Genomic DNA, 25,883 nt, shown 5'->3' with positions numbered 1-25,883 from the left:
AGACTCACCATAGGGGTTTTGCACGGGGAGCAGTTACAGTTTTATGTTTTACACATGTCCACCTCCACTATTATCCTAGGCATGCCTTGGTTGCAGGTTCATTCCCCACAAATAGACTGGGCCACAGGACAGTTGACAGCATGGTCACCTCACTGTTTCCAGCAGTGTTTGGGGAGACTGACGTTGGGTTTAACTAAGGTACAGGTGGAAGGTGTACCAGAACAATACGCAGATTATGCCGATGTGTTTTGTCCCAAGGCCGCGGATAAGTTGCCCCCGCATCGTCCATTCGACTGTCCCATTGACCTTCGTTCCGGTTGTGTGCCTCCTCGAGGCCATTTATATAACTTGTCTGGCCCCGAGAAACTTGCCATGCAGGAATACATTCGCGAGAACTTGGCAAAGGGCTTCATTAGGCCGTCCCGGTCGCCCGCGGGGGCAGGCTTCTTTTTTGTTAAAAAGAAAGATGGGGGGTTACGGCCTTGAATCGATTATCGAGGCCTCAATAAAATCACTGTGAAGAATCGCTACCCGTTACCACTTATAGACGATTTGTTCACACAGGTCACTGAGGCTAGCATATTTTCAAAACTGGATTTACCGGGGGCTTACAACCTGGTGCGTATAAGGAAGGGCGATGAATGGAAGACGGCTTTCAATACCCCTGATGGGCACTACGAGTATAGGGTGATGCCCTTCGGGTTGTGTAATGCCCCGGCCGTCTTCCAGGAACTCATCAATGAGGTTTTTCGGGAGGTATTGGGAAAGTTCGTTTTAGTCTATCTAGACGACATTCTCATTTTTTCTAACAACCTCTCGGAACACAGAACCCATGTCAGGATGGTGTTAGACAAACTGAGGCAGAATCTCTTATACGCCAAACTCGAAAAATGTATTTTTGAGGTCACGTCGGTTGCCTTTCTGGGGTATATAATCTCCACCTCAGGGTTGTCTATGGACCCTGCCAAGGTCTCCGCGGTCCTGGAGGGCCGCAGCCGGTGGGGTTAAAATCATTGCAACGGTTCTTGGGGTTTGCGAACTATTATAGAAGGTTTATAAAGGGGTACTCCACAGTAGTCGCCCCTCTCACTAGCCTTACTAAAAAAGGGGCAGACACCACTCATTGGCCTCCCGAGGCAGTACAGGCATTTTCTAAGTTAAAGGGGTTGTTCTGTTCAGCACCCATACTCAGACACGTTGACACCTCTGTTCCGTTTATTGTTGAGGTAGACGCCTCAGAGATCGGGGTGGGGGCTGTGCTGTCCCAACGTTCTGGTCTCCAGGGTAGACTACACCCGTGTGCCTATTTTTCCCGAAGGTTCTCTCCGGCAGAGAGAAACTATGACATAGGCAACAGGGAACTCCTAGCCATCAAGTTGGCCTTCGAAGAGTGGCGTCATTGGCTAGAGGGAGCTGAGCACACTATCACAGTTTATACCGACCACAAAAACCTAGAATACATCAAGGGGGCTAAAAGGTTAAGCCCAAGGCAGGCTCGATGGTCACTATTCTTCTCGAGATTTACATTTTTGATCACGTATACGCCAGGGAGTAAGAATACCAAGGCAGACGCACTTTCTAGGTGTTTTGAGCCAGAGACAGCACAGCCCCCTGTTCCGGAAACCATTGTCCCACGAAGTGTGGTGTTAGCCGCCACCGAGACTTGGGAGGACTGGAAAGAGACTTTGAGTCCTTTTCAGCAGGATATCCCAGAGGGGAAACCAGACGGGGTATTATTTGTCCCGTTACCATTCCGTCTCCAAATCTTGGAGATGGTTCACTCCCATAAGAACGCGGGACATCCAGGAGCATCTAGGACGCAGGATCTCGTGGCCAGATGTGCATGGTGGCCCTCGCTAGCCGCTGACTGTAAAGAGTTTGTCAGGGAATGTGCGGTGTGCGCAAAAAGCAAGCCCTCCCGGCTGGCATCTGTAGGTACTTTGCAGCCTTTACCCACCCCGAGCGAACCATGGACCCATTTGTCCATGGATTTCGTGGGAGAGCTTCCCAGATCTGAAGGCATGTCAGCTATTTGGGTGGTGGTCGACCATTTTAGTAAGATGGCCCACTTCGTGCCTCTGAAAGGACTCCCCTCGGCCCAGGAACTGGCCGATTTATTTATCATCCATGTCTTCAGGCTGCATGGCATTCCAGAGGACATAGTATCTGATCGGGGAGTTCAGTTTATTTCGAAATTTTGGAGGGCATTTTGTCACCAAATGGGCATGAAATTGTCATTTTCCTCAGGGTACCACCCACAGACAAATGGCCAGACGGAGAGGGTCAACCAGTCGTTAGAACAATTTTTGAGATGCTACGTTGCTGAGGCACAGAGTGATTGGGTTAAATATTTACCTTATGCAGAATTTGCCCACAATAACTTAAAGAGTTCGTCCTCAGGTTTCTGCCCATTTCAGATTGTGACTGGTAAACTGCCTAAATTCTCCCCACTGCCAGTTGCGGCCACTCCGATCCCAGCCTTGGAGACGTGGCTAAGATCATTTAAGGACATGTGGTGGATCATCAAGAATAATCTTGTAAAAGCATTCCAGAGTCAGAAAAGTCAGGCTGACAAGAGACGCTCGTTAGAGTGGAAATTCCAACCAGGAGATTTGGTTTGGGTGTCAACCCGTCACCTGACCCTGAAACAACCCTCTGACAAACTTGGTCCCAGGTTCGTGGGTCCATTCCCGGTTACTAGGAAGATCAACAATGTCACATATGCCATTGATCTTCCCACCAGCATGCGTGGAGTGAGGTCTTTCCACGTGTCGCTTCTCAAACCCGCAGTCCAGGTGGGTCCCACTCCTCCTCCTCCTGTCTTAGTCGATGCCCAGCCCGAGTATGAGGTGGAAAAGATCATAGATTCACGTACGGTGCAGAACTCGGTGCAGTATCTCGTACATTGGAAGGGGTACGGCATTGAGGAGAGGCAATGGGTGCCTGGGAACCGCATGCATGCGGACGAGTTGGTGAGAGAGTTTCATGCTGCACATCCAGAGAAACCTGGAAGGAGCTGTCCGGAGTCCACTCCTCGGGGGGGGGGGGGGGTACTGTGAGAAAGCGCGGAGGAGCCGCCGCCATGAGCCAGCGGCGGGCGGCTCCTTCCGCACTCAGCAATTACTCGCACGGAGAGGCAGCCGCCTCCTCGCATCATGAGGCGGCTGCCTCCGTGCATCAGCCTGCAGAACGCGGCGAAACCGCCGCGTTGGATGCGGCGGGTAGCCGGCAGGTCCCCGCTGCGGAGACACCGCAGAGCGGGGCTGCCGTGGCTGGGACTCGTAGTCCCCCAGGGTTCAGAGTGACGCGCGCGCACTCAGACAGGACTTAGTACACTCAAGAGGGAGTCAGCTGACCAGGCAGGTCAGCTGACTTTAGCTCCACTCCCCATTGGTCCAGCAATCAGGGAGGTGCTGGGGGACACCTTTTAGTATATATACTGCTGGCTGTTCATTCATTCCTCGTCTGGCGTTGCGTTCACATACGTGGGAGCACCCAGATCCGTTAGTCAGATCCGTTAGTGTACCGGGACCAGCTGGAGCTGTAATCCTACACTAAGCTAGATTCTGTTGATAGCTTAAAGTACTAGTTTGATTGTGATTATCTGTTATGACCTTTGCCTGCCTCGACTATCCTCCTGAACTCTGACCTTGTACCTCGTTATATCTGATACTCCGTTGCTGAACCCAGCCTGTACTTTGACTCCGCCTCTGCCTCTTGATTTTGTACCCCGATATTTCTGATACCTGTTGCCGAACCCTGCCTGTACCTAGACTCCGCCTCTGCCTACTGAATCTGTACCTTATCTGTCCGTGTGTTTACGACCTGGCTGGTCCGACCTCGAGAACCGACCTCACGATTGGAGGCGGTTCCTCGTCCTGTTAGTGACACTTGCGCCTGAGTGTCACTTTCGGACTTTCCTTCCCACTGTCAGTCTGACTCCTCCCGTCTTGGAGAGCTCAGACCTGTGGAAGGAATCTGTGCAGTTCTCCTTGCTGCACTGAGGCTTGTCCTCTATATTACTGTTGCACCAATCACACACTCTACTCAGGTGACCAGAGGTTAGTTAGTATATTGGATTATCGGTGATACTGCAGATCACATATAATCTGGTATACGTCTGTATTTCCCGTGATACTGCAGATCACCGGTAATCAGACCTCTCTGTGCTTCACCGAGCGTTACAGTCCGCTAGTGGCTTAAAGTGAACCGAGCACCTTTTTTTCACTCAGGACATTTCTATAGCACATGAAAAATGTATGCCGACTATCTGTTTCATTATTAAAATAAACTTTAATTTTACCTTGTATTTTACATTCAAAGTTGTTAAATTGGCCTGTTTGAGCAGACCTGCCGACCGTCCCCATCCGCAGAAAGTTCAGTAACCTCTAATTGTTTTATTGCGCTAATTACCAAGAGATAAACCATGCCTTTCATCAGCAAAGAGGGTGAATAATTAGGAGTGTGTTTTCAAAGCACGGGTGCCTGGGAACCGCATGCATGTGGACGAGTTGGTGAGAGAGTTTCATGCTGCACATCCAGAGAAACCTGGAAGGAGCTGTCCGGAGTCCACTCCTCGGGGGGGGGGGGGGGGTACTGTGAGAAAGCGCGGAGGAGCCGCCGCCATGAGCCAGCGGCGGGCGGCTCCTTCCGCACTCAGCAATTACTCGCACGGAGAGGCAGCCGCCTCCTCGCATCATGAGGCGGCTGCCTCCGTGCATCAGCCTGCAGAACGCGGCGAAACCGCCGCGTTGGATGCGGCGGGTAGCCGGCAGGTCCCCGCTGCGGAGACACCGCAGAGCGGGGCTGCCGTGGCTGGGACTCGTAGTCCCCCAGGGTTCAGAGTGACGCGCGCGCACTCAGACAGGACTTAGTACACTCAAGAGGGAGTCAGCTGACCAGGCAGGTCAGCTGACTTTAGCTCCACTCCCCATTGGTCCAGCAATCAGGGAGGTGCTGGGGGACACCTTTTAGTATATATACTGCTGGCTGTTCATTCATTCCTCGTCTGGCGTTGCGTTCACATACGTGGGAGCACCCAGATCCGTTAGTCAGATCCGTTAGTGTACCGGGACCAGCTGGAGCTGTAATCCTACACTAAGCTAGATTCTGTTGATAGCTTAAAGTACTAGTTTGATTGTGATTATCTGTTATGACCTTTGCCTGCCTCGACTATCCTCCTGAACTCTGACCTTGTACCTCGCATGGCTTTGAAAACACACTCCTAATTATTCACCCTCTTTGCTGATGAAAGGCATGGTTTATCTCTTGGTAATTAGCGCAATAAAACAATTAGAGGTTACTGAACTTTCTGCGGATGGGGACGGTCGGCAGGTCTGCTCAAACAGGCCAATTTAACAACTTTGAATGTAAAATACAAGGTAAAATTAAAGTTTATTTTAATAATGAAACAGATAGTCGGCATACATTTTTCATGTGCTATAGAAATGTCCTGAGTGAAAAAAAGGTGCTCGGTTCACTTTAAGGCCTTGTTCACATTGCATTCCGTTTGCATGTCCGTCCACGTTGGGTGTTTTTTGACGCATATTTTTTTCCGATTCCCAGCACTTGGGTGGGCGATTCGTTTTTGTGCTTAGCAGTTTCCTAAGCTTTTTTTCCAAGCGGTTTTGTAATTCACTCCCTGACGCAAGTCAGGTAGTGAACTCTTTGACCCGGAAAAGAATAAATACAATGTATTTATTCTTAAAAATGCAAATGCAATCGCTACACAAAGCGATTTTGTAAAAGTTTTGCATTTCTCCTATACCTTCCATTGAAGCGGAATCGCCTCAAAAATGGTACAGGCATCACTTTACTGAATGGACAGCGCACGGACCGTGCTGATATGAACTTTCTCATAGACATTCATTGTCCATGCGGTCTAGGGCGTTTTTAAAAATGGCACGCGGGCGACAAAAACCCAAAAACGCCTGCAGTGCGAACAAGCCCTTAAAGGCATTTTTCTTGATTAATTGTAAATATTTCACCATTCAGGAGAAAAAGCAAATTGAATAAAGGCCATTGTCTTTTTGTCTTTCCCATGCTGAAGAAAGGTGCTCATTCCCCACTTATTGTCTCTCTCTTCTTCATAGATCAGCACTCTTAATTAAAGCTAAACAATGTATCTGTACAGCATCTATTTCTAGAACTAACCTACTAATGATCGATTAACAATTATTAAAGGTGACAGTAACTGAGCGTCTGCATGTAGCCTATTGGAAATTCATTATCCTTGTGCAATGTGTAAAGAACATAAGCAGATCTCACCAAATTTTAGTCAACTTACTGTTTGTAGCAAATATGCTATGTATAGGCATGGTAAGTACAAAAGTGTGTGTGTGTGTGTGTGTGTGTGTGTGTGTGTGTGTGTGTGTGTGTGTGTGTGTGTGTGTGTGTGTGTGTGTGTGTGTGTGTGTGTGTGTGTGTGTGTGTGTGTGTGTGTGTGTGTGTGTGTTTGCGTGCGTGCGTGTGTATGTTCGTAATCAAAATTATTCGGTCATTCAGTAATATAGTAGAATAGGTGCACAGGCCCTGGCTAGATGAACTCACGGGAGTGCTCCAGACCCCCAAAAAACAGTCCATCAATATTAGTAGAAAAAGTGGTTAGGCATATCCAGGATAAAACAACACTTAAATTAATCACTTTAAAATCCAGTTCTCCGACTTAGGAGGAATGCGACTACTTGGGAGGATTTTGTGGAACAGTCAGAACAATTGAGCAACAGGCTATTAGCAAGGGGCTACACACAAGAGGTTGTTGTGGAAGCTTTTAATAGAGCAGCAAATAATGATACGACAACAACAACAGCAACAACAAATAACATTTGTAGAGCGCTTTTCTCCCACAGGACTCAAAGCGCATAAGCATGGCTCAGACCATCGTGGTACAGAGGAAGAATTTTATAAGTCCGGAAATGCCAGGCTAAACAGGTGGCTTTTCAGTCTGGATTTGAATAGCTCCAGGGATGGTGCTGTCTTTACTGGGTGTGGCAGGGAGTTCCAAAGAGTAGGGGCAGCATGACAGAAGGCTCTATCTCCAGATTTTTTGAGGTGCACTCTGGGAGTGACCAAGTTTATAGAACTTGATGATCTGAGGTTGTGAGAGGTGTGGTGCAGCTTCAGCAAGTCCTTCATGTATCCAGGGCCCATATTGTGCAGGGATTTGAATGTCAGCAGTCCAATCTTGAAGAGTATTCTCCATTCTACTGGTAGCCAGTGCAGTGAGCGAAGGATCGGTGTAATGTGACAGTGGCGAGGCTGGTTTGTTAGCAATCTGGCAGCAACATTCTGCACTAATTGCAGGCGACGCAGGTCCTTTTTGGGGAGGCCAGCAAAAAGGGCATTGCAGTAGTCCAGCTGTGATGTGATGAAGGCGTGAACTAGGGTTGGAAGATCCTCTGGGGGAATCAGATGTTTAATCTTTGCAATGTTCTTCAGATGAAAGTAGGAAGATTTAACTACAGATGAAATTTGGTTTCTGAAACTCAAATCCCCATCGATTAGTACGCCAAGGCTGCGCACAAGGTTGGAGCTGTTTATGTCTGAATTCCCAATCCTGATTAACACCAATTAGGATAGAGCTGTTTTGATGGCGAGCACTGGCTTTGGACAAAGAGGACCTGTTTTGTCAGCATTCAGTTTCAACCAGTTATCATTCATCCATGCCTGTAGCTCAGCTAAGCAAGAGTTTATTTTTGGAAGTCCCACTTTTCTCAAAGGACCAGGGGGGAACAGATCAGATTCTTTATGCATTTCACTTTTTTACGCATGTTTGATAAAGTAAAATAATCAAGGCAAACTGGTGGATATTAAAGGAAGACAAGCTGTTGTCAGATAATTGCAGGTATTTGTTATAATAAGTTACCTAACCTCAAAGATAAGCGTTCACATAGTGAGTTTGTCAGCCCTCAGTCTCAAAATTGGTTGGGTGGGCACAAACCAGTGGGAAACTTCAGATGCAACAACTGCTCATGCTGTAATTTTCTTATTACAGCAAAACAATTTGTCAGATTTGGCAAGGTTGTGAGGTTCAAACTGTTCATCAATTGCAAATTGAAGGGTATTGTGTATGCTCTGGTTTGCCCATGCCAAATTATATATATGGGTATGCCCATAAGAATGATGCAGGACAGATACCAGGAGCATTGTAGATCATTAGGCAATGAAAATGTGACAGGTTGCCCCAGGGTTATGTCACATATGAATCTGGTACATGGTGGTGACTCTACCAAACTCATTTTTTTTGGAATAGAAAAGGTAATTGCTGGCAATAGGGGTGGTGACTGGTATAAACATTTACTACGCAGAGAGAGCCACTGGATCTGTTTTTTTGATGCAGTGGGCTTTCTTGGTCAAAACAAATGCAATGATCTGTCAGTTTTCTTGTAGTTGCTTTAGTTAGCTTGATCTATTGCTAAAATGTTTTTATTTAACGTGATTGATTGTTTAAATTTTCTATATTTCCCTCCTTCTCTCTTTCTCTATTCTACAACCCCCTCCTTTTTCAGTTTACCTAGTCAGCTTGGGCATTATCCAGTGGTTACTTTTACCTGCAGGAACTTAGTTAGCCGGTGGTGGTAAAATTTTGTTTTGATGTGCATATAATTATGTGGCACTTTAGATAGGCCTTTTATTGGGCACTTTGCTTAATATATATATTTTTAGGCCACTTCCTGGTCTTTTGTAATTGCAGCCCTTTATATATTTATTTACTTAGCATATATTTATATGCCAAAAATAGTTCTTTTGTTTCCCGCCGTATTATCTTCTGGCCACTAGATGGAGTTTTGAGCCTACACTTTTGATTGGCTGCCCTGTATCATGTGACCTCACCAGGGGGAGTGTGTACTCTTCCTCTGTTTTTCGTGCATCTAATTATCTAGCGGCAAATCTTGGCTCCAGCGCGGCTTTTACCGCTATCTGATTGGTGGCCGCATCATGACGCGCTTCCTGTCCTTGGAGCACACAGCGTTCAAGAAGTGGCAAGTGGCATGGTGGCTGCTTTCAGCATGGTTCGACAGCATCTGGCCCGCACGCCCAGCTGCATATACAGTAGTCATGAAGGAGTCCGCACACAGACTTCACGGAGCAATTTCCATCAATTTATTGTCCCATCACATGTGTGTAAATACATAGTCTGACCTGCATAGGCCGACGATCGTTTCGGGGCCACTCAGGGTCCCCTTTATCAAGGCAGATAGCAGCAAAGACAAATACATTGTGTCCATACAAAAACCACAATAAATACCCCCCAAACAGAGATTACTGATCCCACCCATAGGCGTTCCCATCAATCAATAAAACGTTACATTTTCAAAATACAACATTGTGCAATGCTATTTGGCTCACCCCGTTGTCAATCAGTCTGCCCCTCTCCAGGATTCCATCAGCCGCGCTGTAAACTCCCACACGCCGCTCATCTTCCGTGAACATCATGGGCGTCATGCTCGGCATGATGCCCAGCCAATCAGCCACTCCGAGAACACACCAATCCAAACGCAACAGCGTCACACGCACGCACCTCCACATCGTCACAAGGCATACCAATGTACGCCATGACGTGTGCATAGCCCAGCCGCGCAATGCAGTCTCAAAGGGGCGTGTCATCATAACGTCACATAGTAACGAAAGTTCACACGGCCACATCACATTGAATTCTACGCGCACGCGTGCGCTTCGTATCGCGTTGCCATAGCAACAGGTCACAACCCACCGGGTACTGACCCGTTGGCAATGCCAAAATAGGACCTCACAAGCGCAAAATCCTCCAAATGGATACCTGGACTATAGAGCCTAGCAGACTGAGGGACTAAACTGATATGAAAAAAAGGACTAAACTGTTATGTAGAAAACTTCCACCATAACCCGTCCAGTCACCTGCTGCCAAATTACATGCACATATTCATATTGATGGAGAAAAAGGATATACTGCAGGAGATATCAAGACAACCATTAAAGTGCACGTGACCACCCTACAAAATATATATAAACATTCATAAAAAATATTAAAAACAACTTGTTGCAACAAAACATAATAAAAAGACACATCATCGCTCACCCAAGAAGCAAGCAAGCCCATTATTGCTGTTGAGGCCATTAGGCTTGACAGTATTCAATGTAAAGATCCAAAACGCCTCCCTTTGCAGTAGACGCTTTTTGCGATCCCCACCCCGTCTAGGGGCCATTACCTGTTCAATGGCCATCCCCCTTAAACTGTGCATGCTGTGCCCAGCCTCCAAGAAATGCAATGCGACCGGTTTGGTGGCATCGGGTTTCCTACCCTTCCCCTCTGCCTCAAGTGCCATTTTGATGTCACTGCGATGCCTCTGAAATCGTTTCTTGTATGGCCCCGTGGTCTTCCCAACATAGGCAAGGCCACAGGGACACTTCAAGAGATAGACCACAAAGTCAGAGTCACAGTTAAGATATTGCTTAATATTGTACTTCTGACAAGTATGGGGATGTACAAAGTACCCTCCTGTGTTCAGTGCTGTGCACACATTGCATTTAAAACACTTGTAACACCCAGTTCTATGAGATAACACCACTTGGGGTTTGGCATATTTCTGCCAGGGGTCAGCCTCCACTAGTCTAGATCTAAGATTAGGGCATGACCTATAGGAATGCAGAGGTTTTTTCTTTATCAGATTCGGAAGAGACTTGTCTCCTGTTAATATTGGTAAATGAGTCTCGACGACACGCTGTATCCCCCTAGATGCAAGACTGTACGTCTGCACAAAGGGAATTCCCGTCTCTCTATTGCGCTCCCGTCGGTCCAAGCCTCTCCATCTGTCCTCTGCCTTACCCAAGGCAACCTTCAAGATGTCATCAGGGTAACCCCTCTCCCTGAACCTGCGTGTCATCAGAGAGAGCTGAGTCAACCGGTCGGACGCATCGTTACAAATTCGCAGCACCCTAAGATACTGTGACACAGGTAGGGAATTTTTCAAATGTTCAGGATGGAAGCTTTCATACCTCAACAAACTATTACGATCCGTTGGCTTTTGATACAAAGTCGTACGAAAACCCCAGTCCTCAATGATGACACGCACGTCCAAAAATGTGACACTGGTAGGGGACCATTCAGGATTGAACACAATCCCATTGGTCAAGCCATTCAAGAACCCGATAAATGCTGTCAGGGCACTCTCATCACCCCTCCAGACCAGGAAGATGTCGTCAATAAACCTCAGCCACTTGACGACACCCTCCTGGAATGGTGCACTCGGGAAAATCATAGTCTCCTCAAGAAAACCCACAAAAAGGTTTGCAAATGCAGGGGCTGCCGAACTTCCCATGGCAGTCCCCCTGCATTGTCTAAACCACATATTTTCAAACTTAAAACAATTATTTTCCAAAATCAATTCAAGACAACTAAGAATGAACTCAGCAGGTAGACATTCCTGTTGAACATCAGGTTCCAGACCCTTAATCAAGAAATGTCTAATAGCAGCAAGTCCTTCCCGATTCGGAATACATGTGTATAGGGAGGAGATGTCCATGGTACACAAATACACATTATCCCCCATACTCCCCAAAGCCCCCAATTTAATCAGAAAGTCCTCAGTGTCCTTAATGTAAGCCGGCAAGGACCTCACATATGGTTGCAGAACTTGGTCCACTAAACGGGCCAACGGCTGTGTGACTGAATTTGTCCCGGACACAATTGGTCGATATTTTAATGGGGAGGTACCCTTATGGACTTTGGGGAGACCATATATCACCGGTATCTGTGGATAGTCATTGACCAAATAGTTACTCAAATTTTCATCAATCCAGCCATTAGTTAAACCCATATCCACAAGTGATTTCACCTTAGACACAATAGCAGAAGTAGGATCCCCAGGGATGGGCGTATAGCTCACCGTATCAGACAACATATCCATCATTCCTCCACGGTAGTCACCATAGTTCAACACCACCACTGCACCCCCCTTATCTGCCGGTTTAATAATAAGTTCCCTATTTCCAGCAAGATCTGCAAGGGCCATACGTTCATTTCTGGACAAATTGTAATATCTCCGATCCCTTAATTTATTATCAAGAGCATCAACTTGACCCTTAACAGTTTGTGAAAAACATTCAATGCTGTTAAACATACCTGGAGGCGTCCATTCACTCCGTACCCTCAAGGGATTAGTAGGTGCAGGGGGGGTGTCAGTGGTGGGTTTTTTGTCAAAAAACTGTCTCAGCTTCAACATTCTTTCAAATTTGAAAACGTCCACCTCAAAGGTGAATCTGTCAAACCTGGAAAAAGGACAAAACGAAAGTCCCCTGGACAGGAGACTAACTTCACTTGTTGATAATTCCTTATCAGACAAATTAATTATCGGGACTTCTGTGTCTCTCGACGGGTTTGAATCTGATATGTTGGTGGTCGGTTTGTGACCCTTGCCCCTCCTGGGTCTTCGTTTCCTGGGTCCCTGTGAAAAGGGGTCTGTTGTCCCCGGCCGTTCGTTGCAATTCCTCCTCCGTCACTGTCGCCCCTGCATTTGCAAACCTTTTTGTGGGTTTTCTTGAGGAGACTATGATTTTCCCGAGTGCACCATTCCAGGAGGGTGTCGTCAAGTGGCTGAGGTTTATTGACGACATCTTCCTGGTCTGGAGGGGTGATGAGAGTGCCCTGACAGCATTTATCGGGTTCTTGAATGGCTTGACCAATGGGATTGTGTTCAATCCTGAATGGTCCCCTACCAGTGTCACATTTTTGGACGTGCGTGTCATCATTGAGGACTGGGGTTTTCGTACGACTTTGTATCAAAAGCCAACGGATCGTAATAGTTTGTTGAGGTATGAAAGCTTCCATCCTGAACATTTGAAAAATTCCCTACCTGTGTCACAGTATCTTAGGGTGCTGCGAATTTGTAACGATGCGTCCGACCGGTTGACTCAGCTCTCTCTGATGACACGCAGGTTCAGGGAGAGGGGTTACCCTGATGACATCTTGAAGGTTGCCTTGGGTAAGGCAGAGGACAGATGGAGAGGCTTGGACCGACGGGAGCGCAATAGAGAGACGGGAATTCCCTTTGTGCAGACGTACAGTCTTGCATCTAGGGGGATACAGCGTGTCGTCGAGACTCATTTACCAATATTAACAGGAGACAAGTCTCTTCCGAATCTGATAAAGAAAAAACCTCTGCATTCCTATAGGTCATGCCCTAATCTTAGATCTAGACTAGTGGAGGCTGACCCCTGGCAGAAATATGCCAAACCCCAAGTGGTGTTATCTCATAGAACTGGGTGTTACAAGTGTTTTAAATGCAATGTGTGCACAGCACTGAACACAGGAGGGTACTTTGTACATCCCCATACTTGTCAGAAGTACAATATTAAGCAATATCTTAACTGTGACTCTGACTTTGTGGTCTATCTCTTGAAGTGTCCCTGTGGCCTTGCCTATGTTGGGAAGACCACGGGGCCATACAAGAAACGATTTCAGAGGCATCGCAGTGACATCAAAATGGCACTTGAGGCAGAGGGGAAGGGTAGGAAACCCGATGCCACCAAACCGGTCGCATTGCATTTCTTGGAGGCTGGGCACAGCATGCACAGTTTAAGGGGGATGGCCATTGAACAGGTAATGGCCCCTAGACGGGGTGGGGATCGCAAAAAGCGTCTACTGCAAAGGGAGGCGTTTTGGATCTTTACATTGAATACTGTCAAGCCTAATGGCCTCAACAGCAATAATGGGCTTGCTTGCTTCTTGGGTGAGCGATGATGTGTCTTTTTATTATGTTTTGTTGCAACAAGTTGTTTTTAATATTTTTTATGAATGTTTATATATATTTTGTAGGGTGGTCACGTGCACTTTAATGGTTGTCTTGATATCTCCTGCAGTATATCCTTTTTCTCCATCAATATGAATATGTGCATGTAATTTGGCAGCAGGTGACTGGACGGGTTATGGTGGAAGTTTTCTACATAACAGTTTAGTCCTTTTTTTCATATCAGTTTAGTCCCTCAGTCTGCTAGGCTCTATAGTCCAGGTATCCATTTGGAGGATTTTGCGCTTGTGAGGTCCTATTTTGGCATTGCCAACGGGTCAGTACCCGGTGGGTTGTGACCTGTTGCTATGGCAACGCGATACGAAGCGCACGCGTGCGCGTAGAATTCAATGTGATGTGGCCGTGTGAACTTTCGTTACTATGTGACGTTATGATGACACGCCCCTTTGAGACTGCATTGCGCGGCTGGGCTATGCACACGTCATGGCGTACATTGGTATGCCTTGTGACGATGTGGAGGTGCGTGCGTGTGACGCTGTTGCGTTTGGATTGGTGTGTTCTCGGAGTGGCTGATTGGCTGGGCATCATGCCGAGCATGACGCCCATGATGTTCACGGAAGATGAGCGGCGTGTGGGAGTTTACAGCGCGGCTGATGGAATCCTGGAGAGGGGCAGACTGATTGACAACGGGGTGAGCCAAATAGCATTGCACAATGTTGTATTTTGAAAATGTAACGTTTTATTGATTGATGGGAACGCCTATGGGTGGGATCAGTAATCTCTGTTTGGGGGGTATTTATTGTGGTTTTTGTATGGACACAATGTATTTGTCTTTGCTGCTATCTGCCTTGATAAAGGGGACCCTGAGTGGCCCCGAAACGATCGTCGGCCTATGCAGGTCAGACTATGTATTTACACACATGTGATGGGACAATAAATTGATGGAAATTGCTCCGTGAAGTCTGTGTGCGGACTCCTTCATGACTACTGTGACTTATGGCCTTGGGGCCCGGCACCAGCATACCCTCTGACGTGAGTGCGGTCCTTGGATTGAATTGGATTTTTGCACTGGCACTGCTGGACCAGCACCAGTCGTTTGGGCATCACATGAAGGTGACTACATACAATCAGCGGAGTGGCTTCGTGATTATTCTCCAGGATCTGCGAATGGGAGCCTGGTGACCTGTTGCAACGGTTTGTTTTTTATTTTTTTCCTTTTTTCTTTTGGACTGTTCACAAGTGGTGATTATGAATTAGTCACGGAGTCGCACATCCTGAAGCAATATAACTCTCTAATGGCGACTGGGGGTGAGGAGTTTGAGCCTTTTACTTATAGCCAAGCTGAGGTGGACTCCATCCTCTTCCCCACCACACAGACAAGTGCATTTGGCCCCGATAGTTGGAAGGATATAATCAAGGAACTTCGAAGAAACAGGAAGAGAAAAATTGACTTGGAGTTACATGGACAGACCCTTTCTGAGTACTATAGACAAAAAAAGATACCGAAGGGTTTTCGGCTACAAATCCAGCCGACTATTGGAAGGCACAAACACGAATTTTGTGTGCGGTGGTGCGCATTATCAACGCAACACTCCATGAACTATATGCTGATGATCATTGAGGAATGTAAAGTGCAGTTGGCACAGATCGATAAGGATATTGTGAAACTTCAACGACTATTCGAAGAGATTGTGGAAATCGAGCCTGATCTGCAATCGCAACTTGATAATTTGGATACGGAAATTACACGGTATACTGATACTTTGAGACAGCATAAGCGTGATAAATTCAAGCAGGTCTCACAGGATCATCGTGAGGGCAGGATATATCCCTGGTTGACTGGCATAAGAGACTACAACAGTGGGTCTGGGTTCCAACCACAGAGACCCTTGGGTCGTGGAAGAGGACGTGGTAGACCTAAACCCAGACGTCCTAGAGTGAGACCTGGTGATAGTGACGTTGTATCAGAAAATCCCACGTCCGACAGTGACGGAGGAGGAATTGCAACGAACGGCCGGGGACAACAGACCCCTTTTCACAGGGACCCAGGAAACGAAGACCCAGGAGGGGCAAGGGTCACAAACCGACCACCAACATATCAGATTCAAACCCGTCGAGAGACACAGAAGTCCCGATAATTAATTTGTCTGATAAGGAATTATCAACAAGTGAAGTTAGTCTCCTGTCCAGGGGACTTTCGTTTTGTCCTTTTTCCAGGTTTGACAGATTCACCTTTGAGGTGGACGTTTTCAAATTTGAAAGAATGTTGAAGCTGAGACAGTTTTTTGACAAAAAACCCACCACTGACACCCCCCCTGCACCTACTAATCCCTTGAGGGTACGGAGTGAATGGACGCCTCCAGGTATGTTTAACAGCATTGAATGTTTTTCACAAACTGTTAAGGGTCAAGTTGATGCTCTTGATAATAAATTAAGGGATCGGAGATATTACAATTTGTCCAGAAATGAACGTATGGCCCTTGCAGATCTTGCTGGAAATAGGGAACTTATTATTAAACCGGCAGATAAGGGGGGTGCAGTGGTGGTGTTGAACTATGGTGACTACCGTGGAGGAATGATGGATATGTTGTCTGATACGGTGAGCTATACGCCCATCCCTGGGGATCCTACTTCTGCTATTGTGTCTAAGGTGAAATCACTTGTGGATATGGGTTTAACTAATGGCTGGATTGATGAAAATTTGAGTAACTATTTGGTCAATGACTATCCACAGATACCGGTGATATATGGTCTCCCCAAAGTCCATAAGGGTACCTCCCCATTAAAATATCGACCAATTGTGTCCGGGACAAATTCAGTCACACAGCCGTTGGCCCGTTTAGTGGACCAAGTTCTGCAACCATATGTGAGGTCCTTGCCGGCTTACATTAAGGACACTGAGGACTTTCTGATTAAATTGGGGGCTTTGGGGAGTATGGGGGATAATGTGTATTTGTGTACCATGGACATCTCCTCCCTATACACATGTATTCCGAATCGGGAAGGACTTGCTGCTATTAGACATTTCTTGATTAAGGGTCTGGAACCTGATGTTCAACAGGAATGTCTACCTGCTGAGTTCATTCTTAGTTGTCTTGAATTGATTTTGGAAAATAATTGTTTTAAGTTTGAAAATATGTGGTTTAGACAATGCAGGGGGACTGCCATGGGAAGTTCGGCAGCCCCTGCATTTGCAAACCTTTTTGTGGGTTTTCTTGAGGAGACTATGATTTTCCCGAGTGCACCATTCCAGGAGGGTGTCGTCAAGTGGCTGAGGTTTATTGACGACATCTTCCTGGTCTGGAGGGGTGATGAGAGTGCCCTGACAGCATTTATCGGGTTCTTGAATGGCTTGACCAATGGGATTGTGTTCAATCCTGAATGGTCCCCTACCAGTGTCACATTTTTGGACGTGCGTGTCATCATTGAGGACTGGGGTTTTCGTACGACTTTGTATCAAAAGCCAACGGATCGTAATAGTTTGTTGAGGTATGAAAGCTTCCATCCTGAACATTTGAAAAATTCCCTACCTGTGTCACAGTATCTTAGGGTGCTGCGAATTTGTAACGATGCGTCCGACCGGTTGACTCAGCTCTCTCTGATGACACGCAGGTTCAGGGAGAGGGGTTACCCTGATGACATCTTGAAGGTTGCCTTGGGTAAGGCAGAGGACAGATGGAGAGGCTTGGACCGACGGGAGCGCAATAGAGAGACGGGAATTCCCTTTGTGCAGACGTACAGTCTTGCATCTAGGGGGATACAGCGTGTCGTCGAGACTCATTTACCAATATTAACAGGAGACAAGTCTCTTCCGAATCTGATAAAGAAAAAACCTCTGCATTCCTATAGGTCATGCCCTAATCTTAGATCTAGACTAGTGGAGGCTGACCCCTGGCAGAAATATGCCAAACCCCAAGTGGTGTTATCTCATAGAACTGGGTGTTACAAGTGTTTTAAATGCAATGTGTGCACAGCACTGAACACAGGAGGGTACTTTGTACATCCCCATACTTGTCAGAAGTACAATATTAAGCAATATCTTAACTGTGACTCTGACTTTGTGGTCTATCTCTTGAAGTGTCCCTGTGGCCTTGCCTATGTTGGGAAGACCACGGGGCCATACAAGAAACGATTTCAGAGGCATCGCAGTGACATCAAAATGGCACTTGAGGCAGAGGGGAAGGGTAGGAAACCCGATGCCACCAAACCGGTCGCATTGCATTTCTTGGAGGCTGGGCACAGCATGCACAGTTTAAGGGGGATGGCCATTGAACAGGTAATGGCCCCTAGACGGGGTGGGGATCGCAAAAAGCGTCTACTGCAAAGGGAGGCGTTTTGGATCTTTACATTGAATACTGTCAAGCCTAATGGCCTCAACAGCAATAATGGGCTTGCTTGCTTCTTGGGTGAGCGATGATGTGTCTTTTTATTATGTTTTGTTGCAACAAGTTGTTTTTAATATTTTTTATGAATGTTTATATATATTTTGTAGGGTGGTCACGTGCACTTTAATGGTTGTCTTGATATCTCCTGCAGTATATCCTTTTTCTCCATCAATATGAATATGTGCATGTAATTTGGCAGCAGGTGACTGGACGGGTTATGGTGGAAGTTTTCTACATAACAGTTTAGTCCTTTTTTTCATATCAGTTTAGTCCCTCAGTCTGCTAGGCTCTATAGTCCAGGTATCCATTTGGAGGATTTTGCGCTTGTGAGGTCCTATTTTGGCATTGCCAACGGGTCAGTACCCGGTGGGTTGTGACCTGTTGCTATGGCAACGCGATACGAAGCGCACGCGTGCGCGTAGAATTCAATGTGATGTGGCCGTGTGAACTTTCGTTACTATGTGACGTTATGATGACACGCCCCTTTGAGACTGCATTGCGCGGCTGGGCTATGCACACGTCATGGCGTACATTGGTATGCCTTGTGACGATGTGGAGGTGCGTGCGTGTGACGCTGTTGCGTTTGGATTGGTGTGTTCTCGGAGTGGCTGATTGGCTGGGCATCATGCCGAGCATGACGCCCATGATGTTCACGGAAGATGAGCGGCGTGTGGGAGTTTACAGCGCGGCTGATGGAATCCTGGAGAGGGGCAGACTGATTGACAACGGGGTGAGCCAAATAGCATTGCACAATGTTGTATTTTGAAAATGTAACGTTTTATTGATTGATGGGAACGCCTATGGGTGGGATCAGTAATCTCTGTTTGGGGGGTATTTATTGTGGTTTTTGTATGGACACAATGTATTTGTCTTTGCTGCTATCTGCCTTGATAAAGGGGACCCTGAGTGGCCCCGAAACGATCGTCGGCCTATGCAGGTCAGACTATGTATTTACACACATGTGATGGGACAATAAATTGATGGAAATTGCTCCGTGAAGTCTGTGTGCGGACTCCTTCATGACTACTGTGACTTATGGCCTTGGGGCCCGGCACCAGCATACCCTCTGACGTGAGTGCGGTCCTTGGATTGAATTGGATTTTTGCACTGGCACTGCTGGACCAGCACCAGTCGTTTGGGCATCACATGAAGGTGACTACATACAATCAGCGGAGTGGCTTCGTGATTATTCTCCAGGATCTGCGAATGGGAGCCTGGTGACCTGTTGCAACGGTTTGTTTTTTATTTTTTTCCTTTTTTCTTTTGGACTGTTCACAAGTGGTGATTATGAATTAGTCACGGAGTCGCACATCCTGAAGCAATATAACTCTCTAATGGCGACTGGGGGTGAGGAGTTTGAGCCTTTTACTTATAGCCAAGCTGAGGTGGACTCCATCCTCTTCCCCACCACACAGACAAGTGCATTTGGCCCCGATAGTTGGAAGGATATAATCAAGGAACTTCGAAGAAACAGGAAGAGAAAAATTGACTTGGAGTTACATGGACAGACCCTTTCTGAGTACTATAGACAAAAAAAGATACCGAAGGGTTTTCGGCTACAAATCCAGCCGACTATTGGAAGGCACAAACACGAATTTTGTGTGCGGTGGTGCGCATTATCAACGCAACACTCCATGAACTATATGCTGATGATCATTGAGGAATGTAAAGTGCAGTTGGCACAGATCGATAAGGATATTGTGAAACTTCAACGACTATTCGAAGAGATTGTGGAAATCGAGCCTGATCTGCAATCGCAACTTGATAATTTGGATACGGAAATTACACGGTATACTGATACTTTGAGACAGCATAAGCGTGATAAATTCAAGCAGGTCTCACAGGATCATCGTGAGGGCAGGATATATCCCTGGTTGACTGGCATAAGAGACTACAACAGTGGGTCTGGGTTCCAACCACAGAGACCCTTGGGTCGTGGAAGAGGACGTGGTAGACCTAAACCCAGACGTCCTAGAGTGAGACCTGGTGATAGTGACGTTGTATCAGAAAATCCCACGTCCGACAGTGACGGAGGAGGAATTGCAACGAACGGCCGGGGACAACAGACCCCTTTTCACAGGGACCCAGGAAACGAAGACCCAGGAGGGGCAAGGGTCACAAACCGACCACCAACATATCAGATTCAAACCCGTCGAGAGACACAGAAGTCCCGATAATTAATTTGTCTGATAAGGAATTATCAACAAGTGAAGTTAGTCTCCTGTCCAGGGGACTTTCGTTTTGTCCTTTTTCCAGGTTTGACAGATTCACCTTTGAGGTGGACGTTTTCAAATTTGAAAGAATGTTGAAGCTGAGACAGTTTTTTGACAAAAAACCCACCACTGACACCCCCCCTGCACCTACTAATCCCTTGAGGGTACGGAGTGAATGGACGCCTCCAGGTATGTTTAACAGCATTGAATGTTTTTCACAAACTGTTAAGGGTCAAGTTGATGCTCTTGATAATAAATTAAGGGATCGGAGATATTACAATTTGTCCAGAAATGAACGTATGGCCCTTGCAGATCTTGCTGGAAATAGGGAACTTATTATTAAACCGGCAGATAAGGGGGGTGCAGTGGTGGTGTTGAACTATGGTGACTACCGTGGAGGAATGATGGATATGTTGTCTGATACGGTGAGCTATACGCCCATCCCTGGGGATCCTACTTCTGCTATTGTGTCTAAGGTGAAATCACTTGTGGATATGGGTTTAACTAATGGCTGGATTGATGAAAATTTGAGTAACTATTTGGTCAATGACTATCCACAGATACCGGTGATATATGGTCTCCCCAAAGTCCATAAGGGTACCTCCCCATTAAAATATCGACCAATTGTGTCCGGGACAAATTCAGTCACACAGCCGTTGGCCCGTTTAGTGGACCAAGTTCTGCAACCATATGTGAGGTCCTTGCCGGCTTACATTAAGGACACTGAGGACTTTCTGATTAAATTGGGGGCTTTGGGGAGTATGGGGGATAATGTGTATTTGTGTACCATGGACATCTCCTCCCTATACACATGTATTCCGAATCGGGAAGGACTTGCTGCTATTAGACATTTCTTGATTAAGGGTCTGGAACCTGATGTTCAACAGGAATGTCTACCTGCTGAGTTCATTCTTAGTTGTCTTGAATTGATTTTGGAAAATAATTGTTTTAAGTTTGAAAATATGTGGTTTAGACAATGCAGGGGGACTGCCATGGGAAGTTCGGCAGCCCCTGCATTTGCAAACCTTTTTGTGGGTTTTCTTGAGGAGACTATGATTTTCCCGAGTGCACCATTCCAGGAGGGTGTCGTCAAGTGGCTGAGGTTTATTGACGACATCTTCCTGGTCTGGAGGGGTGATGAGAGTGCCCTGACAGCATTTATCGGGTTCTTGAATGGCTTGACCAATGGGATTGTGTTCAATCCTGAATGGTCCCCTACCAGTGTCACATTTTTGGACGTGCGTGTCATCATTGAGGACTGGGGTTTTCGTACGACTTTGTATCAAAAGCCAACGGATCGTAATAGTTTGTTGAGGTATGAAAGCTTCCATCCTGAACATTTGAAAAATTCCCTACCTGTGTCACAGTATCTTAGGGTGCTGCGAATTTGTAACGATGCGTCCGACCGGTTGACTCAGCTCTCTCTGATGACACGCAGGTTCAGGGAGAGGGGTTACCCTGATGACATCTTGAAGGTTGCCTTGGGTAAGGCAGAGGACAGATGGAGAGGCTTGGACCGACGGGAGCGCAATAGAGAGACGGGAATTCCCTTTGTGCAGACGTACAGTCTTGCATCTAGGGGGATACAGCGTGTCGTCGAGACTCATTTACCAATATTAACAGGAGACAAGTCTCTTCCGAATCTGATAAAGAAAAAACCTCTGCATTCCTATAGGTCATGCCCTAATCTTAGATCTAGACTAGTGGAGGCTGACCCCTGGCAGAAATATGCCAAACCCCAAGTGGTGTTATCTCATAGAACTGGGTGTTACAAGTGTTTTAAATGCAATGTGTGCACAGCACTGAACACAGGAGGGTACTTTGTACATCCCCATACTTGTCAGAAGTACAATATTAAGCAATATCTTAACTGTGACTCTGACTTTGTGGTCTATCTCTTGAAGTGTCCCTGTGGCCTTGCCTATGTTGGGAAGACCACGGGGCCATACAAGAAACGATTTCAGAGGCATCGCAGTGACATCAAAATGGCACTTGAGGCAGAGGGGAAGGGTAGGAAACCCGATGCCACCAAACCGGTCGCATTGCATTTCTTGGAGGCTGGGCACAGCATGCACAGTTTAAGGGGGATGGCCATTGAACAGGTAATGGCCCCTAGACGGGGTGGGGATCGCAAAAAGCGTCTACTGCAAAGGGAGGCGTTTTGGATCTTTACATTGAATACTGTCAAGCCTAATGGCCTCAACAGCAATAATGGGCTTGCTTGCTTCTTGGGTGAGCGATGATGTGTCTTTTTATTATGTTTTGTTGCAACAAGTTGTTTTTAATATTTTTTATGAATGTTTATATATATTTTGTAGGGTGGTCACGTGCACTTTAATGGTTGTCTTGATATCTCCTGCAGTATATCCTTTTTCTCCATCAATATGAATATGTGCATGTAATTTGGCAGCAGGTGACTGGACGGGTTATGGTGGAAGTTTTCTACATAACAGTTTAGTCCTTTTTTTCATATCAGTTTAGTCCCTCAGTCTGCTAGGCTCTATAGTCCAGGTATCCATTTGGAGGATTTTGCGCTTGTGAGGTCCTATTTTGGCATTGCCAACGGGTCAGTACCCGGTGGGTTGTGACCTGTTGCTATGGCAACGCGATACGAAGCGCACGCGTGCGCGTAGAATTCAATGTGATGTGGCCGTGTGAACTTTCGTTACTATGTGACGTTATGATGACACGCCCCTTTGAGACTGCATTGCGCGGCTGGGCTATGCACACGTCATGGCGTACATTGGTATGCCTTGTGACGATGTGGAGGTGCGTGCGTGTGACGCTGTTGCGTTTGGATTGGTGTGTTCTCGGAGTGGCTGATTGGCTGGGCATCATGCCGAGCATGACGCCCATGATGTTCACGGAAGATGAGCGGCGTGTGGGAGTTTACAGCGCGGCTGATGGAATCCTGGAGAGGGGCAGACTGATTGACAACGGGGTGAGCCAAATAGCATTGCACAATGTTGTATTTTGAAAATGTAACGTTTTATTGATTGATGGGAACGCCTATGGGTGGGATCAGTAATCTCTGTTTGGGGGGTATTTATTGTGGTTTTTGTATGGACACAATGTATTTGTCTTTGCTGCTATCTGCCTTGATAAAGGGGACCCTGAGTGGCCCCGAAACGATCGTCGGCCTATGCAGGTCAGACTATGTATTTACACACATGTGATGGGACAATAAATTGATGGAAATTGCTCCGTGAAGTCTGTGTGCGGACTCCTTCATGACTACTGTGACTTATGGCCTTGGGGCCCGGCACCAGCATACCCTCTGACGTGAGTGCGGTCCTTGGATTGAATCAGCTGCATATACAGGTATACTAAAGTGGGGTTTCTTGGGGGGCTCGAGTGTCCTGATGAAGCAGCTGTCGACTGAACCTTGCTCATTCCTCCCTCCCTCTCCATTGTTGACTATCTACTTATGGAACTGAATTTTAAAGTAATTCTTTAAAGTGTTGTATTATCATTGATGGGCCTAACCGCTTTTTCTACTAATATTGATTAATTGGTCACTGGTTATTCTTATTTTTGCTCCCTTGTTGACTATATCTTGTGATTTTTAGGAAGGTTCAAGTGTGAGATAGCCCTATTTACATATAAAATAGATATGTTCTTAAAGTTTACCCAAGGCGACACGTGACATATTGAGATAAACATGTGTATGTATAGTGCAAAACCTTGTTTTCCTCTTATAGACCAGAGCAGTTTTGATATTTTAGCTTTTTCCCTATTTAATTAGCAATGACTTTATCCCTACTTATGACACCTAAATAAAATATATATCATTTTTCCAAGACAAACTAGAGTTTCATTGTATGGTATTTTCTCTCTGAAACAATTTTGTTTTTTATGCATTTTAATGGGAAAGAGGTGGAAAAAATAGGAAAAAACACATTATTTCTCAGTTTTACAAATTCCAATTTAAAAATAAAAAAGCTCTACAGTAGATAACAAACACAAATTTTGTTTGGCTATTTCTACTGTTTATCTCACAACTTAGACTATGTTCACAATTTATGGTGAAGATATTTGATTCTGGAATAATGCTACAGTGGGTATTTTTCTCTATGAACTGAGAAAATGAAAGTATTTTAACAGTAAAAATTAATCTTATTGGCTCAGGGAACATGTATTCCTTTTCCCCAATTAGTGCTGTAGGTTTGTCCAGGAGCAAGCCCAATCTTGCACAGCAGTGCTTCAGCTAAAAGACGTAGATCTACAGCCTCATGGCTTAGATGAAGTCATAGAGGATGTAGATAAACTGTACTGGTGGTTAATGTGGTTAATAACCAGGCTGTTTTACATGTTTTATTTTGTTGTCTGAAAGAGTCAATTTTTAGGCATGGAAGTGAGAGCTTCTGTCTTGTTGGTACCTTGTTGGGAATATAGTAAATATAATTGACAAGCAAATTACAGCCTTAAAATTTTTCCTGACAGAATACAACTTTGAGGGGAAGAGGGAGATAGAAAAAAGGTTAATAGTTCATGTATTTTAATTTAGCGACACTCAATAGGCTGCCACTGAGCAGAAGCAACAAAACATTCAATCTACTTTATAAATGTTTAAATGTAAAATGGCATATCTAAAAAGGTCCTTTTTAGGAGTAGGAGGATAAGTACAATTGTTTATCTCATCAGTCTATTGGTTTGTATATTATTGAAAAACAAAAGTGCACACTGTAGTTTTCTTTTATAAGTAACATTTTATTATGTCTTAGTATGATTAAATGGCACATGATTATTGTAGAATATATTTCTAAAACACTGCTGCATTTAGGCAATGGTCTATGCTACAACACAGGAACAGCTGAAAGGGGCTTTTTAGCATGCTACGTTATTATTTATTTGTGTGGTTTAGTAGTAAAAATCTGTTCTTATTAGAATCATATGAAATATTTTAAATATTTTAAATAAACATAAGTTTTGGTACTCCACATGCTGGTGGACTGACTTGTACAATGACTCGTTTTACGGTTGCAGATAAAATGTGACCATTAATGGTCCAATTTTTTCACCAAATGTGATCTTGCGATGCGATTTTAATGATCGAATTGCATAGAAAATTGACTGTTTATGAAGGCAAAAGAACGATTCTTTGGTAAATTGCTAAATAGGATAAAATAGATCTGAAAGTTGGATTTTATGATTGAATTTGAAGAAAGAATCGTTCAGTAATGTGAACAATCGATAATTACCTTCCGATTATTCTTGATTGTAAAAGTCACATCGAAAGATTGCATTTAGTGAAAAAATTGTACTGTTAATGGGCATCTTAATGGTGATGACCAAACACTTATAGCATTGTTGGAAGGTAACCTCTGTTTTTTAAAGTGTTTTGCATAGCTTTTAATTGTTAGCTCAACCATGAGGTGATACCAAGTGTTTTGTATCAATTATTGTGCAATACATTTTTCCTATTGGATGATATGGTAATGGGTGCTTTATACTAGATGTGTTCTACCACTTTTTTCTAATTGTTTAAATTTGTTACACTATTACCAATTGTCCTATTCAAATGATCAATATAATCATATCTATATGCACAGAGTCTTGCA

Source organism: Hyperolius riggenbachi, chromosome 2 (genome assembly GCF_040937935.1).
Source record: "Hyperolius riggenbachi isolate aHypRig1 chromosome 2, aHypRig1.pri, whole genome shotgun sequence".
Taxonomy (NCBI): Eukaryota; Metazoa; Chordata; class Amphibia; order Anura; family Hyperoliidae; genus Hyperolius; species Hyperolius riggenbachi.
Note: the sequence above shows the minus strand (reverse complement) of the source record.